This window comes from Chrysoperla carnea, chromosome X, assembly GCF_905475395.1.
Source record: "Chrysoperla carnea chromosome X, inChrCarn1.1, whole genome shotgun sequence".
NCBI lineage: Eukaryota > Metazoa > Arthropoda > Insecta > Neuroptera > Chrysopidae > Chrysoperla > Chrysoperla carnea.
The window spans coordinates 26359128-26373344 of NC_058342.1; the positions used below are offsets into that span (position 1 = coordinate 26359128).

A 14217-nucleotide genomic window follows, 5' to 3' on the forward strand; every position below is an offset into this window, starting at 1 on the left:
TAGATTTCGACGACTTTCCTCCAAACTATATTGGCTGATGAAATCGTGACAAACATCCAGCAATTCCTGACGTGTTCTATTAGAATCAGCCATCATGAGGGAAAATCTCCTAAAACATTTGAAGGCTATCCTAAACTTCGACCCGTGTTCCGACGGACAATTAGTATAATTAACATTATCGCCATCCTTGAAGAAAACGAAATCTTCCCGCTTTGAGACATTACTGACACGATTCAAGGATATTCTAACTAACGAGATTGGTAGTTGATTCTGCTAAAAGAGGACTTGTGATCTGTCTGCTAGTGAATCCTAGAGGGCAATGGTTCTTTTACCAACCATTTAAATCCGCCACTGGTTTATCTGCAAATCAGTTGAATTGATTCTTTATTAATATTTAGTCAAAGGTATTTGTATTTTTTTTTTAAATAAATATTGTTGCCAAATTCAGATTCAGTATTCCAAACAAAATGATTGTAATCTTTCTTGCGAGAATTTACTGACACACCCTGTCAGGCTGTCACAATCATAAACAGTTTTTTTTTTTTTAATTTACATGCTTTTATTTAATTCACTTCTTGCATGTCTGTTGGTCCAAAAATTTTCATTAAATAAACAAAGCTTCGAGTAGTCCTAGAAGATTTGTAGTAAAATAATTTTTAAAATTTTTCTACACTTCTAAACTTTATACCAAATTTAGGGATAATATTTCTCACCCTTTCAACCCTTCGTACAAAGCGGAAATGAGTGATACACATTATTGAGCAATAGATTGCAAAATTAAAAAGTACGAGTTCATACTTTCGAAATATAATCAAAACACTTAATAAAGAACAATTGGAAAAATGATGTAAGGAAATTCATTGAAAATTCTATATGATTTTCAAAAAAATTCAAAATGTGATAAGTTTTACTTAAGTACGTACTTGAAAATTAAAAAATATATATCTAAGATTTTTTTTTAAATGAAAAATCAATAAATAATAAATTTTGATTTGGAAAATTTTTGTGCAATACATGATTTTTCACATAAACGTTACATCCGCAACCAATTAAGTGTTCTATTGAAAGATATATTTGTAATCCGCCCACACTCTGAACCGTTTTCTTTAAAACAAAAAATTGAGTTTACCAAATCAACTAGAACGACCAATATTATCTGCATGGACGGAGTATATATTTTTTTTAGTAATTCTAACCTCACACGGTCTATACTATTTACTCAATTTTAACGTCTAACGAGTATATTGAAACAATAATATTGATTAATTATACAATGAATAAGCTGGACAAAAGTGTCGAAAGTGGAAAAGTCGGGAAATAGCACCGATTTTAATGAAACTTTTTATAACCTGTTTATTTCACCCCAAAGAACATTCAGCCAACTTAACCTAGTCATAAGGAGGCAAATGTAGCCCCAAATTTTTAAAGCTTTTTTGGCTTGAAATTGTCATCTAGTACGTATTTTGGGTTGCTAAATACGAATTCAATGTCAGATTACACTAATTCTGTCATGTATTCCAAAAATTGTACCATTTTTAACTCGACATTTCACTTTTTGAGACAAAAACAGAAAACTAAGCATTAATCGTCCAAACTGTTATCTAGAAGATATTTTTGGTCACTGATTACGAATCTGATATCAGCTTAACGGATTTTGTCACGTTTTCCGAAAACCGTGCCATTTTTGGTCAAAAATTTGGCACAAAACCGATAAACTAAGTAATTATCGAAAAACTTTGCTCTAGAAAGTCGATTTTTGCCGCTGATTACCAAACTGATGTCCGATTAAACGGATTCTATGATTCGTAAGGAGCGAACAAAACTTAGAGCACAATTTCGAGGATAAATACATAGATTGCAGTTTTTTTGACATTCTTGAACAAAAATGGCACGATTTTCGGAAGACGTACCAAAATCCATGTAATCTGACATTGGATTCGTAATCAGCAATCAAAAATACCTCCAAATAAGTGAAATTCTTTGGAAGATGAGCATAGTCCGTATAATCGGACATCGGGTTTTAGATCATCAGCAAAAAAATCACCTAGTTTGACGTTTTTGTACCAAAAAAAGTGAAAATATTGGATTTAGTAAAAAATAAACCGAAAAAAGTTTCTGTTAACGCATAAAATACTTTAATTGCGCTTGATTCCTTTTAAATTTGGCCATAAATCTAAAACTTTAAAATATTTTGACTGTTCCACTTAACATAAGATAATAGACTGAACTTCACAACTAGAATCACACAAAAAATGTCGAATCGAAATATGGCTCATTTTGTTCCCTAGTTTGTAGAACAACCCATATGTTATTTCAACATAAAAAGTGAATTTTTCTAAAACTATAATTGTTTTTTTATCGTGTACGCTACTGGCCAGTGTTGATTGCCAATGTTTTGGCAATCGATCTAATAAAATAATGTAAACATTGAGAGTCGATTGGTAACAGCAAACCTACACTTTTGTCTGTTCAACACGTTTTTTTTTTTTTTTTTTTTTTTTTTTTAAATAAAACGTTTCACTTCCCCACTGCGCACCCATATGTCCCCCATATGCATAATATTGTGTGTCCAGTGACGATTCATGTATATTATAAAATATAAATGAAATGTGTTTGTTTACGATTTATATCCATCCAGGTACCCCCACAAAAATAAAATCTTTAAAAAAAAATATATTGTGGAAATAAAATATATATTACGTATGGTTACAATGGTCACGATTCTCCAAGCTAATAAGACATTTGTTTACCCGAGTAAATTCTGAAACGAGCAGTATATCAACGTAAAGTTGAAGGGTTCATATTATTTAGTTGATTTAAGAAAAATCTCTGGGTTTTCAGTGATTTCAATATGTCAGTAATCGCGGAAACGATACACTAAAAACAGTTAATGATCGAGTTCATCGAGTTCATCGATCGAAACAGTCAATAGTCAGTGAGACGGAGTTTTTGGGAAATTCGTTATATAATCAGTCCAAACTCGTTACTCGAGGTATTTCGAGGTCGTTAAACACAAATATCGATTGGTCTCCGAGGTACCTGGTACCCGATTCTGTCACGATATTCGTGTTCAGCGACCCCAAAAATCCCCGAATGACAAGTTTTGAATCATTTTCGTCTTACTGTTCAAATTTGCGAACTTCAATGCTTCGTTTCTGTGAGTACAGGAGTACAGGACATGACAGCTGTAAAGCTAAAGTAAATAGTAACAAAGTGTTTGCAACAACTTGATCTCCTAGATCTGTCCTGAAGTGACATGCAAAAGGAACAAGTGAAAACAAACAATTAACTGAGTTTATTGTTGAAATACCATGTATAGACGGTGTCAATTACTCTGTCACATTACACATACATACATGTCACACATATATAACTGATATACCCATATAATACATACTATACAATTTGCGCATAATTTGCGCCCTCACGGGTAAACAGTGATGTTAACGAAAAAATTTTTCAAACAAAAGTTATTTATTTTTTATAAGGAACATTTTTTACATTTAAACTTTTGTTCTATCTCTAACGGTTTACAAGATGGGTCCTACGGACCCAAGACCCTATTGACCTATGTTGCTCATTTACGAACTTGACCTCACTTTTTACGTCCTCAGTACGCTATAAAAATTTCAGCTTGATATCTTTTTTCGTTTTTGAGTAATCATGATGACAGACGGACAGACAGACGACAGACAGACAGACAGACAACCGGAAATGGACTAATTAGGTGATTCTATAAACACCTATACCAAAATTTTGTTCCAAGCATCAATATTTTCAAGCGTTACAAACTTGGGACTAAACTTAGTATACCTTGGTATATATTTCATATACATGGTATAAAAACAATGAAATAATTGAAAGAAAAATGCAAAGGTCCATAAAGAATTCAAAAATTCCACCCGACTCCCAAATATGGTAGTTTCCAAATTTTCCCATAAAGCATCATTATCTTATTAAAAATCGTTTCATTGAAATAGAAATGAGTTTCGAGAATTGTAGAAAGATACAGGGGAGAGGGGAGATTATAAATAAATTTATATAAATATAAAATAATTGCAATCAGTAGTGAAATTTCGAAGTAATTTTTTAAAGAAATAATTATATTTAATGTTACTTAAATTACAAAACGGCAAACATATTAATTGATAAGGGGCAAAGTTGACTATAGCAATATTATTATCTATTTATGGATTCAGGTCTTTTACATCATTAAAGTACAGTACTAACTAAATAATGCATTCAAAGCTACCCGTATTTAAATCAATTGAACATAATCGTCTCTTATGTAATTAAAATCTTTTTATTTACAACAATTTTAATATTGTCACAAAAAAAAAATCGTTTTATTTTTGTGTATAGTATTGTTAAGGTGTGCATTTAAGTTTTGCACGTAACTTTTGACATAAATCTAAAAAACAAGTATTTCTATAACTATTACAAGCTTTTATTTAAAGTGATTCGTCTGTCACGTGACTAGTCAACTAGGCAATTTTTATGACGTAAATGTAAGAAAATGCTCTAAAATTATCGTAAAATAGGCAATTTGAATGACGTAAATGTAATAAAATGCTCTACAAATATCGAAAAATCGTCAAAATTAAAGTTTTTTTATGTTTTCTTTTTGGAAAGCGTCATAAGGTAAAGTTTTTGTATATAAACAGAATCTGTGATAAATTTTCTTCATGATGAAAACTTTCTTCTTCCATAAAGTACTGTCTTAAAAATTACAATTTAAAAATGAAATAATTCAAAATTTTGCGCCACAAGAGACCCCAAAACTGTGTTTATTGTGGTCAAAGAACTTTGAACTACCATTTACCGCAAAAAGAAAAGAATATTCACCGTACTTGCTCAGACAGCCGAACCACTTTAATTTGCAATGTTTGTAGGAATGTATGTTTCTTCGGGTTAAACTTACAACTGAATTTTAAAGCAGTTATCCTCAACCGATTCAGCAGAAATTTTGCATTCACGTTTAGTTTAGATGGCAATTCATGGTACACTAAGTGACGTCCTGATTTTCCCATCTCTTCCACCTTATTTGATATACCTACCTTTTTTATTTTGAAATTAAAAATACTTTTTAAAGCACAAGCTTTTATACTTTTTAAAGTACAAGCCACTCATATATGACTATTGATAAAAGCTTGAGGTACTCCGAATCATCCTTGATATTTTAGATTGAACGCCTCCAGCTTTTACAAACATTCATGTATGAAATAAGTATATACTACTTTTTAGTATAATAAAAGCTTATCCTATAAAAAGTATATTTTATTAAAATTTTTTTTACAAAATTTTACGTTCAAATATTTTTTAATGACATGTTATCCGTAAATTTGTTTCTTTTAATGTTTACAGGAAGATTCTAGGAGGCTTCAGCACATTTCATAATGCCCTAAAGTACATTGCTCTTCAAAATTATTTTTAATTTGGTTGATTAAATAATACCCAAACTGTAAATTTTTTATTAAATTTCCAATCGAATTCTAAAATATATTCCAAAATAGTACATGGTTTCCATGAAAATTTAAAGTTCTAGTTATGGGTACTGTAAAATAACAAGACAGTCGATATGGTGAATTCAGTATGAAGAGTTCTCTATGGACAGTCATTGTGGATAGTTCAAACAACATTGAAGTGTGAACAGTAGTTGTTGAAATATTTTTAAATATATTCGTCGTTAATATATTTGGAAATCAAGGTAGTAAATTGATTTCCTGTGGAATAGTTAATGTATCTTTGTGTCAAACATTAAAGTATAGCAAAGTTTTCAAATAATTCAACTAGTGGCGTTTTATTGTATCGAACCTACGGGGGTTAGAATGTTAAAGTATTATAAATATTATAAATTTTACCAATTTTGTGCCATTGCTAGAGTAAATAAGTAGACAATTTTACATGAAACATACTGTACTGAAAATAAAAATATATAATGACGATTGGGACATTTAATGCGAAATTGTTAAATACATTATACAGAGTTTTAAATTGATTATAATCATTGAGTTAGTGGCTACTTGTGGTTTTAAAACAGTGATCAGTCACAGTGTCTTGAGTCTTCTGGTCTGGCTTCCATCAAACAGTTCATTTCTTTAACAAATAATAACATAAAAAACTTTTAGTCAAGGAGCTCACATTCGTTTTTATGTAAAAATCCTAACTGTCTGATATCAAAATTTTATTTTCTATACACTTCGTTGGGACACTCAGCGTATTAGAGATATGGGAGTCGTACAAACTAAAGTAATTTCGCGCGTGTCAGCTAAAATATCATAAAAAATTATTAATTTATTTACATACTATTATTTTAACCTATTTCTAATTGTCCTCTAAAAAAAAATCTAGTAAAAACTGTAATGTGATTTATTTACTAGGGCGTTAAGGTAGTACGAGCGCTAAGGCAAGTTTAGATTTGTGGTTGAAATTATTTGTACTTTATTTTCAACTTTGATGATAAATTTTGTTTTAAATTCATGAATGTAGACGAAAACTATGAATACAATTTTTCGATATCTGCCTTGGTTTTCGAAATATCGAAAGCTAAATAATTAAACAAAATTTTTAATTTTCAATATTTTGAAAATTACTGCAAATATCGAAAAATTTTATTCTTACTTTTCGCCTTATATTGATTGTCAAGTTATAACAAATTTGAAAATATATACTTTTTTTAAATTTGTGCCCCCATTACTGTGCTTATACATCCCTAATAAGTCGGGCACAGTGGGTTTTTTTTTTCAATAATTTATTAAGATTTTAACTTTAATTTATATAGTTTTTTTTTTGAAACATACCATCCATCAACCGTTTTCCCATAAAGCACCCATAAAGCAATGTTAAACATGCCTACCTTTGAAATCATTTATTTATTTAAATAATCGGGAAACCTCCCCTAAAATTTTCAAAATTTAGACTTAGTCCAACGATCGTACATCCTTAAGACCAGAAATTAAACCAAAATAATGAAGTTTACTTTTTTTCTTGCCTGGGAGACATATTTTCATGTTATTTCCTCAAAAATATAATAAAAATTCCTTTCCAGAATTTACCCTAGGGCTTTACATTAGGATCATGTTCAATGTAAAACAAGCAAAAATTCAGTACCCCATACGTCGAGTGACGTAATCCAAAAGTGAAAAAGGTTACTACCTATCTTTTTCCATCAAGCTGTTTAGACAGTCCGGCACATTCGCGGAGGAAATCGCGTCGTGATCAATCAAGTTCTCGAACAGAACAGAATAATGGTAAGATACTTGCGCAATAAATTTAGAGTTTTGATATGTAAGTTGCTTACACGAATGTCTTAATTCTTCTTAATTTTGGTTCAAATGTTCTAAATTGATGGTTTTTGTTTATATTATTAAAAAATTTTTAGGGTCCTGGCCTCAACTTACATTAACTTACCAAACCTCAAACGGTTAGAATTTTTCAATAAAATACGTGTCAGCTCCTTAACTACTTGAAATTATAATTTAAACGGTACATTTATTTTAACTAAATGTTCTTTATAACCTAATTCGAGTATTAAAATTTTTAAACTAGGTATACGTCAATATTATTTCATATCTCAGCTGTATCCAAACAGATTTGTCTTTAGATATTCGGCGCCTATGGGTTACAACCGCAAAATAACTTTTTTCGAATGAAAAAGTTTTTAGTTTTTGAGATACACGGTATAATCAGATGAGATAATAAAAATGGAAAAGCCCTAACCAGGTATGGGCGAGTTATTTTAAGTCAAAGTCACCATTGTTATAACTTTATTGAGTGCCATAAACTTTATTGTGTGTCTCTTAATGCAAGACCGCATTGCTCATAGAGGAGGAAGCAAGGCGGGTATACGACTCTTCTACCTATCTCAGTTTTTATAGTAATGAGATAGGTAGAAAAAAAATGTTGTCTTTCTGTCTTACTCGTATTATTGGTTGACACTGATTGGGTTGTCGCTGTCTTGCTCGTTATTTAGTTACAGAAGTGTTAGGGATTTCTCTAAGCCGCATGTGCCCATGCCTGCCCTAAACGGTGTTAAATTTTTAACCCAGTCTAGTCTCATTGCTTTTTCTGAAAATCAAGGATATGGCCTCTAAAGAATTGTAAAAACGAAGAAACTAACGTTCTTGTCTTCCTACAATATTGTAAAAATTTTGGATTTTATGCACGGTTATAGTATATAAGCTTGTAGTGAAATAATGTATAATTTTTATCTATACTGTACCACTCAACGTTTGACAATACTCTAAATTGAGTCGTTTCTGTACAACAATAGGGGATCGAATTAAATTTTTTTTATCACTTCAGATGAAGAATTCTCACTTCACGAATCGAAAAATGAAGTTGGTTTTCTAAATTTTTACTAATATGCAAGGTATGAACTTTAAAATTCCTAATTAAACAAAGAGGAGGATACCCACATTGTTTTGCTAAAAGGAGATGGGCAACCTTTGAATGCAATCTTTGATTGCTTATAACTTCTTCGTTTTTTAATCAATTTTAATTACACTTTCAAATTTTGTCATGGTATCAAGTCTAGTTTTACATTTTTAAGGGTAATACGGCCAATTTGACATCAAGATTATCCCCTATCAAATTGATTAAATTTGCTGAGTTGCTAATGATTCGAACTCTATTTTAATATTGTCTTGAGTTAGAGACGGTCAATCGACTTCAAATTTTAAGGTAGGTAATTGTATTATAATATCATATTATAATTTTCTAATACTATGGCAATAGCGAGGCAACAACCTTAAGTGCATACACGGCTTTCGTAAACCGAGATTCAGAAAATTAATACCGAAAATCATATAACTCGTCTATTCTGTAGACCTCCTGTCTTGTATCTAATTGCAATTTATCAACAAAAAAAAAAATTAAATAAATAATAATAATAATAATTCGATTTTTAATTAGTATAATTGAAATAAATTAACTATTTACGATACATAAAATATAATTGTTTATTAGATATAAGCAATCGCAACACGCTATAACTATAGACTAGGTCAAATGGGCAATAATTTTATAAAAATACATTTTATCATAGATGGTAACTTTGAACGATATCACAGATAGTAATATTTTTATTACCAGTTTTGATACCTGGGCCCGCTTCACTGGGCTTAAAAGTAAAAACCTTAAAAATATTGATGCCACGAACAAAATTTTGGTACAGGCGTTCATAAAGTTTATTTCCGTTTTTCCGCCTTAATGTCTGTCTGTCTGTCTGTCTGAGATATCAAGCTGAAATGTTTATAGTGTACTTAGGATGTAAAAATTAAAGTCGAGTTCATAAATAAGCTACATAAGTCAATGAGGTATTGAGTTCGTAAGACCCATTTTGTAAACCGTTCGTAAACAACTTTTGATCCAAACATTTTTTTGTAAACACCACTGTTTACTCGTGGGGGGCGCAAATTATATAGTATATATTATATGTGAATATCAGTCATGTGTGTGTGACATGTATGTATGTCTGGATATCTAAGAGTGGATCTAATCTCTCTTTACTTACATGATGTGAAAAAACAAATGATTCCGTAATCAACACTGTCTATACATATGGTATTTCAACAAATAATTCAGTCAATTGTTTTTTTCCACTTGTCAAAAATGAAACCAATATAATTTAAATTTCAATGTACTATCTTTTATCCATTCAACTGAGAATTCAAATATATGAGGAATAAAAATCCTAACACAGGACATAAAATATTAATATACATAAATATATCCAAAACTGGGGATATCCCCCAATCTAGGAACCTAGGAATCTCATATATTATGTTCTAGAGGTTATCAAACGGAATTATTACATATCCCCTGTCCCTACTCGTTGATTTTCGATAACGTGTGATAATTCAATACTTTCGGGAAAAAAATATTACTAAAAGTACAAAAGGAATTCATTTCAGAATGATTGCGTCTATATGACCTGGTCTATAAACTAAACTAATGTTTTGTGTTGTCGCATAACTATAATCGTCCTAAGACCTTATTAATTATTATGATAATTCAAAATTATCAATCTAATATGGTTTTCTTGCCATTATCATAAATAATTATTATATATTATTTACTGGGTGGCCCATTTGAAACAATACAATTGAAAATTTTCACCTTAAATTTGACATAACTTTGCAAGGTCTTTTGAAAATCAACTCAAGTTCATAATCGATAAAAGATAAGAGTACAAGTTTAAATAAGAAAGATTTTTTTTAATAAAATAACAAATAACAAATAAAAATTTGAAATTTGAAATTTGAAAGTTATTCTTTATAATATAAAAAATAATTTTTGTTGAAAACGGCATTTCAGCAGAAATCGAATTCAAAAATTGAAATATATGGAATCTAATCAGTTTTGAAGTTACTTTCAATTTCTGGCATGAGGTTGTCTGTTAAACTCAAATTTAAAATTTTCATCTATCTCTTATCAATTCAGGGCATGGTCAAATTTACGGTTTCTATGGAATGTCCCCCTCCTAGAAGAACAAATTTTACGTGCGTCATTTTTTTTAAAAAACTCTTCGTTGAAGAAATTTTCAGCTGGATTGTATAAAATGGAACATCCGGTATATAATTATATATTATTAATTTGTCTAATACCATCTACATGAGCCCTCTGCCCATACTAAACCTACAATTGGAAATCATTTCCTGCTTACTCAGTACCGGATATAAGATTCTGAGAAATAGGCTAAAATTTGAAAAAAAATGAGTATCCTAATCAAAAATATCAAAGAAAAATTTTAAAAGTACAAAAATTTATTAAAATGTCAAACAGCTGTATCTCTGTGAAAAAGCATCGAATTTGGAATCTGAATAGCTCGTTTGAAAACTTGTACTATCTAGCATTGCTCAAAAATTTTTACCCCCTTCTACCACTTTGTGCTGAGGGTTAAAAGGGTGAGAAATATTATCCACAAAATTTTTTTAAATAATTTTACAACAAATGACTTAGACAGACAGAATAATTATAGTTTTTCGAATTCGGATACAAAGTTTAAAATATCTCGATTAATAAATTTTATCCATATTTCGGAATAATTTCATTAAAACAAATTTAGCCTATTTTCAGTTAAAAAGTATTTTTATTTGACATAAAAATTTAATGAATGCCATTTCCGGTTGTACTTTAAAAAGATCATCCCTCACAGGTAACCGGAAACAGGAAACATATAAAGATTTGATTAATATTGTAAAACAACCCTCTTAAAAAATTCTCTGTTCACTAGGATGTTTTCTCAAATTTCTTAAAAACGATTTTTTAAAATTTTAAACGAATTTTGATTGAAATTTTATCCAGTTCGTATTTCAAATAAATCCATTGAGGCCCAAATTATTATTAATGTTGAACCCCGAATTCGTGATCAGCGAGCAAAAATTCCTTTGTGAGAAATTCTCGCAGCAATATGTTTATATTTCAATTTTAGCCCTAAAAAGTGGGTTTTTTGGCAAAAATGGCACAAATCCCGTATTGGTATTGGAATTTAGTTTCGTAAAGCCTATTTCGGAGGGAAAATATTTATTTTATATAGACTATTTCTTGTTGGGGTGGTTTGGGGCGCTTGAAACTTCCCAAATTTTCGATTCAAGGCAGAAGTTAGTAGTGATAAATGTTCCTTAAGATCTAAGAAACACGCAGAAAAAAAAAACTTTGAAATCGGTGTTGCCCGACAGGTTTTCAACATTTTACAGTATTTTCCGGCTTATTTATTCGACTATGAGGCTCGCAAAATTATTTTTCCTTACTCGATTGAATTGAGGCTTACAAAAATTTTGTTATTCTTGTCAGGCTTCCAAATTGAAAGATGCAAAGTTGTAACTTCCTTGTTTCCTCGAAAGATTATCTTCCGGAAATCGAAAACTTCCTTCTGGTTTAAATACTTCGTAAAATACAATTTTAGAAATGTTTAGCAAATTCTATCCAAGTTTTCGAGAAACATTACTTCACTGTTTTCTGAAGAGTAAAATTTTACTCTGCTTAAAGTTTTGCAAGAATTTCCAAAGTTTGAAAGAGAAATGTTGTTTATCTGGGTATTTCTAGGAGGAACGTTTTTTAACCCAAGTCGTTTTATAAGCTATTAAAATTTAACTTTTAGAAATTTTTTAGCAAATTCAGAAAATTTTATCGAAACCTTGTAACAAATATGGAAAGTATGCAAAGAGAAAATTTGTATAGAAACATCAAGAATTTTCCCAAATAATTGTTTAAAATAGAAAGAAAAACATCTTATAAATCTGTCATAATTTCGTTTTTCTAAAGAAAATATTTCTTAGTTGATTTCAATTAATCTAAATCTCTATTAAAAAAATTCCAGAAATTATTATTTTTTTTAAATTTACGGAGGCGTCGTTATAAAGCGTCGCAACGCTGATTTCACAAATCAACATGCTCAGAAATGCATATGAAAATATGTTGATTTATTCATAATAAAAAAAAAATTGTTTACATACATTTTCACAAAATTCTTCGGTAAAATTCGGGAACAACAATACACACTACTTGGAAAATAGGACACAAAAATTTTTATTTTATAATCGAGTTTACATTATTGTTTTCTCGAAAATTGTTCACTATAAATTCACTAAGAAAACTTTTTTTATCATTCACTTGTTTCTTTTCGAGGCCTAAAAACACTGCACAATAGTTTATATTGTTGTGAGGAATCGTTGTTCATTCAAAAAATAGCGCGTAAGTTTTTGAATGAATTTGATTTTTATTTTTTGAATGTTTAGAAAGAGCCGTCTGTTGAACAACTGAAACACAAATAATGTTTTTTCAGTGTTCAATGTTATGCTACTGAGTCTGAAACGTAAACGATCGTACACTTAAAGCTAAACTGTTCAATGTATTCAGTATTCAGTGTTCAACGTTTAGTGTTGAGTACTGAGTAGTGTTGTACTGTTTTTTAAATAAATGATTATTCTTCTCAGTTCTCTCAAACTTATGTTTCTAATATAAAAACTTTTTGTATTACGTCACTCATCAATTCGTAGTCATAGCTAACACTAACGCAAACCATTCGACTCGAGTCACAACCATTGAATTATTAAGATGAGATCTTATTTTTATAAGCTTTTATTTCAAGGGCTCCACAAGTCCATACATTATTAAGGTAGTCCGACTGTTAAAGCAAGTACGGCGAATGTTTATTTTTGTTTTGCAGTAGATAATAGTTCAAAGGCCCTTGATCACGATGATGAAAGAACTCACAAAAATGACAATTGTACAAAAATTAATGGGTGATTGAGCTTAAAAAAAGTTTTCATCATGAGGAAAATTTATCACAGATTCTGTTTATGCAAAAAAAAACTTTACACTACGGCGCTTTCCAAAAACAAAACATAAAAAAACTTTGGTTTTTGACGCTTCTACAATCTTTTTAGAGCATTTTATTACATTTACGCCATACAAATTGTCTAGTTTACGATATCTTTAGAGCATTTTATTACATTTACGTCACACAAATTGCCTAGTTGACTAGTTGAATGAAACTGCTGAAGATTGATGAATTTGTTCTGAGTTAAGAAAAAAAAACCAAAATTATTAATTATTTACCGTTTCATTGTTGAGATATAATAACGTAAAGTTAATCAATTTTATTGTTGAACAGAAACAGCTATACTTAGAGTATTGGTCGTTGAAAAGAGATATCTTTATTGACAGAATTTTAAACCTCACTTAATACACTATATATTGTATGAGAAATATTTGCGTGGTACATTAGAGTTAAAAGTTACATAGTATTTCAAGGCAAGCTTGTATACTTTATTACAAATGTTACAGTTCCTAAAAGACATTTTTAAGGAACTTTTAGTTCATTTAAAACGCTACAAAGAACGTCTTCCAAAAAGCCCATTTGAGCTGGTTCGAACATATTTAAATATATGTAATTTGCCTGTAGCTCGAAAATCTTTTACAAAAGTTAAAAACTTGTATCTTTATGTTCAGAAACTGCTTGTTTCCGAATTTAAGTTTATGTCTTAGTTACTTGGACTAGCTGTAATAAATTGCAACAAAGTTTTATTGACATGCAATAAAAATTTTTACCATCTATGTCATTTTCACAAGTGAATCAAAATTGAAAAGCCCTAAGGGTAAATATTTCCCATATTGCTATTTTCCGACTACATATTATTAATTTTATTATGTGGGAATACCTCAAGGACGAATTAGGTTTGCCTAATTTATGTAGTTTTTCGATCCAAAAAG

The 14217-nt window shown here is 30.0% G+C and overlaps 1 protein-coding gene across 1 annotated transcript in view; it reads right to left on the reverse strand.

The window, feature by feature from the left end:
* The window catches only part of LOC123302249 (fibroblast growth factor receptor homolog 1-like), a 48385-nt gene extending 35839 nt beyond the window's left edge, over positions 1 to 12546 (reverse strand). The window contains exon 1 of the mRNA XM_044885106.1: positions 12459 to 12546. The gene's annotated coding sequence lies outside the window, so the exon portion shown is untranslated. The remainder of the gene's footprint in view (positions 1 to 12458) is intronic.
* Between the last annotated feature and the right edge of the window lie 1671 nt (positions 12547 to 14217).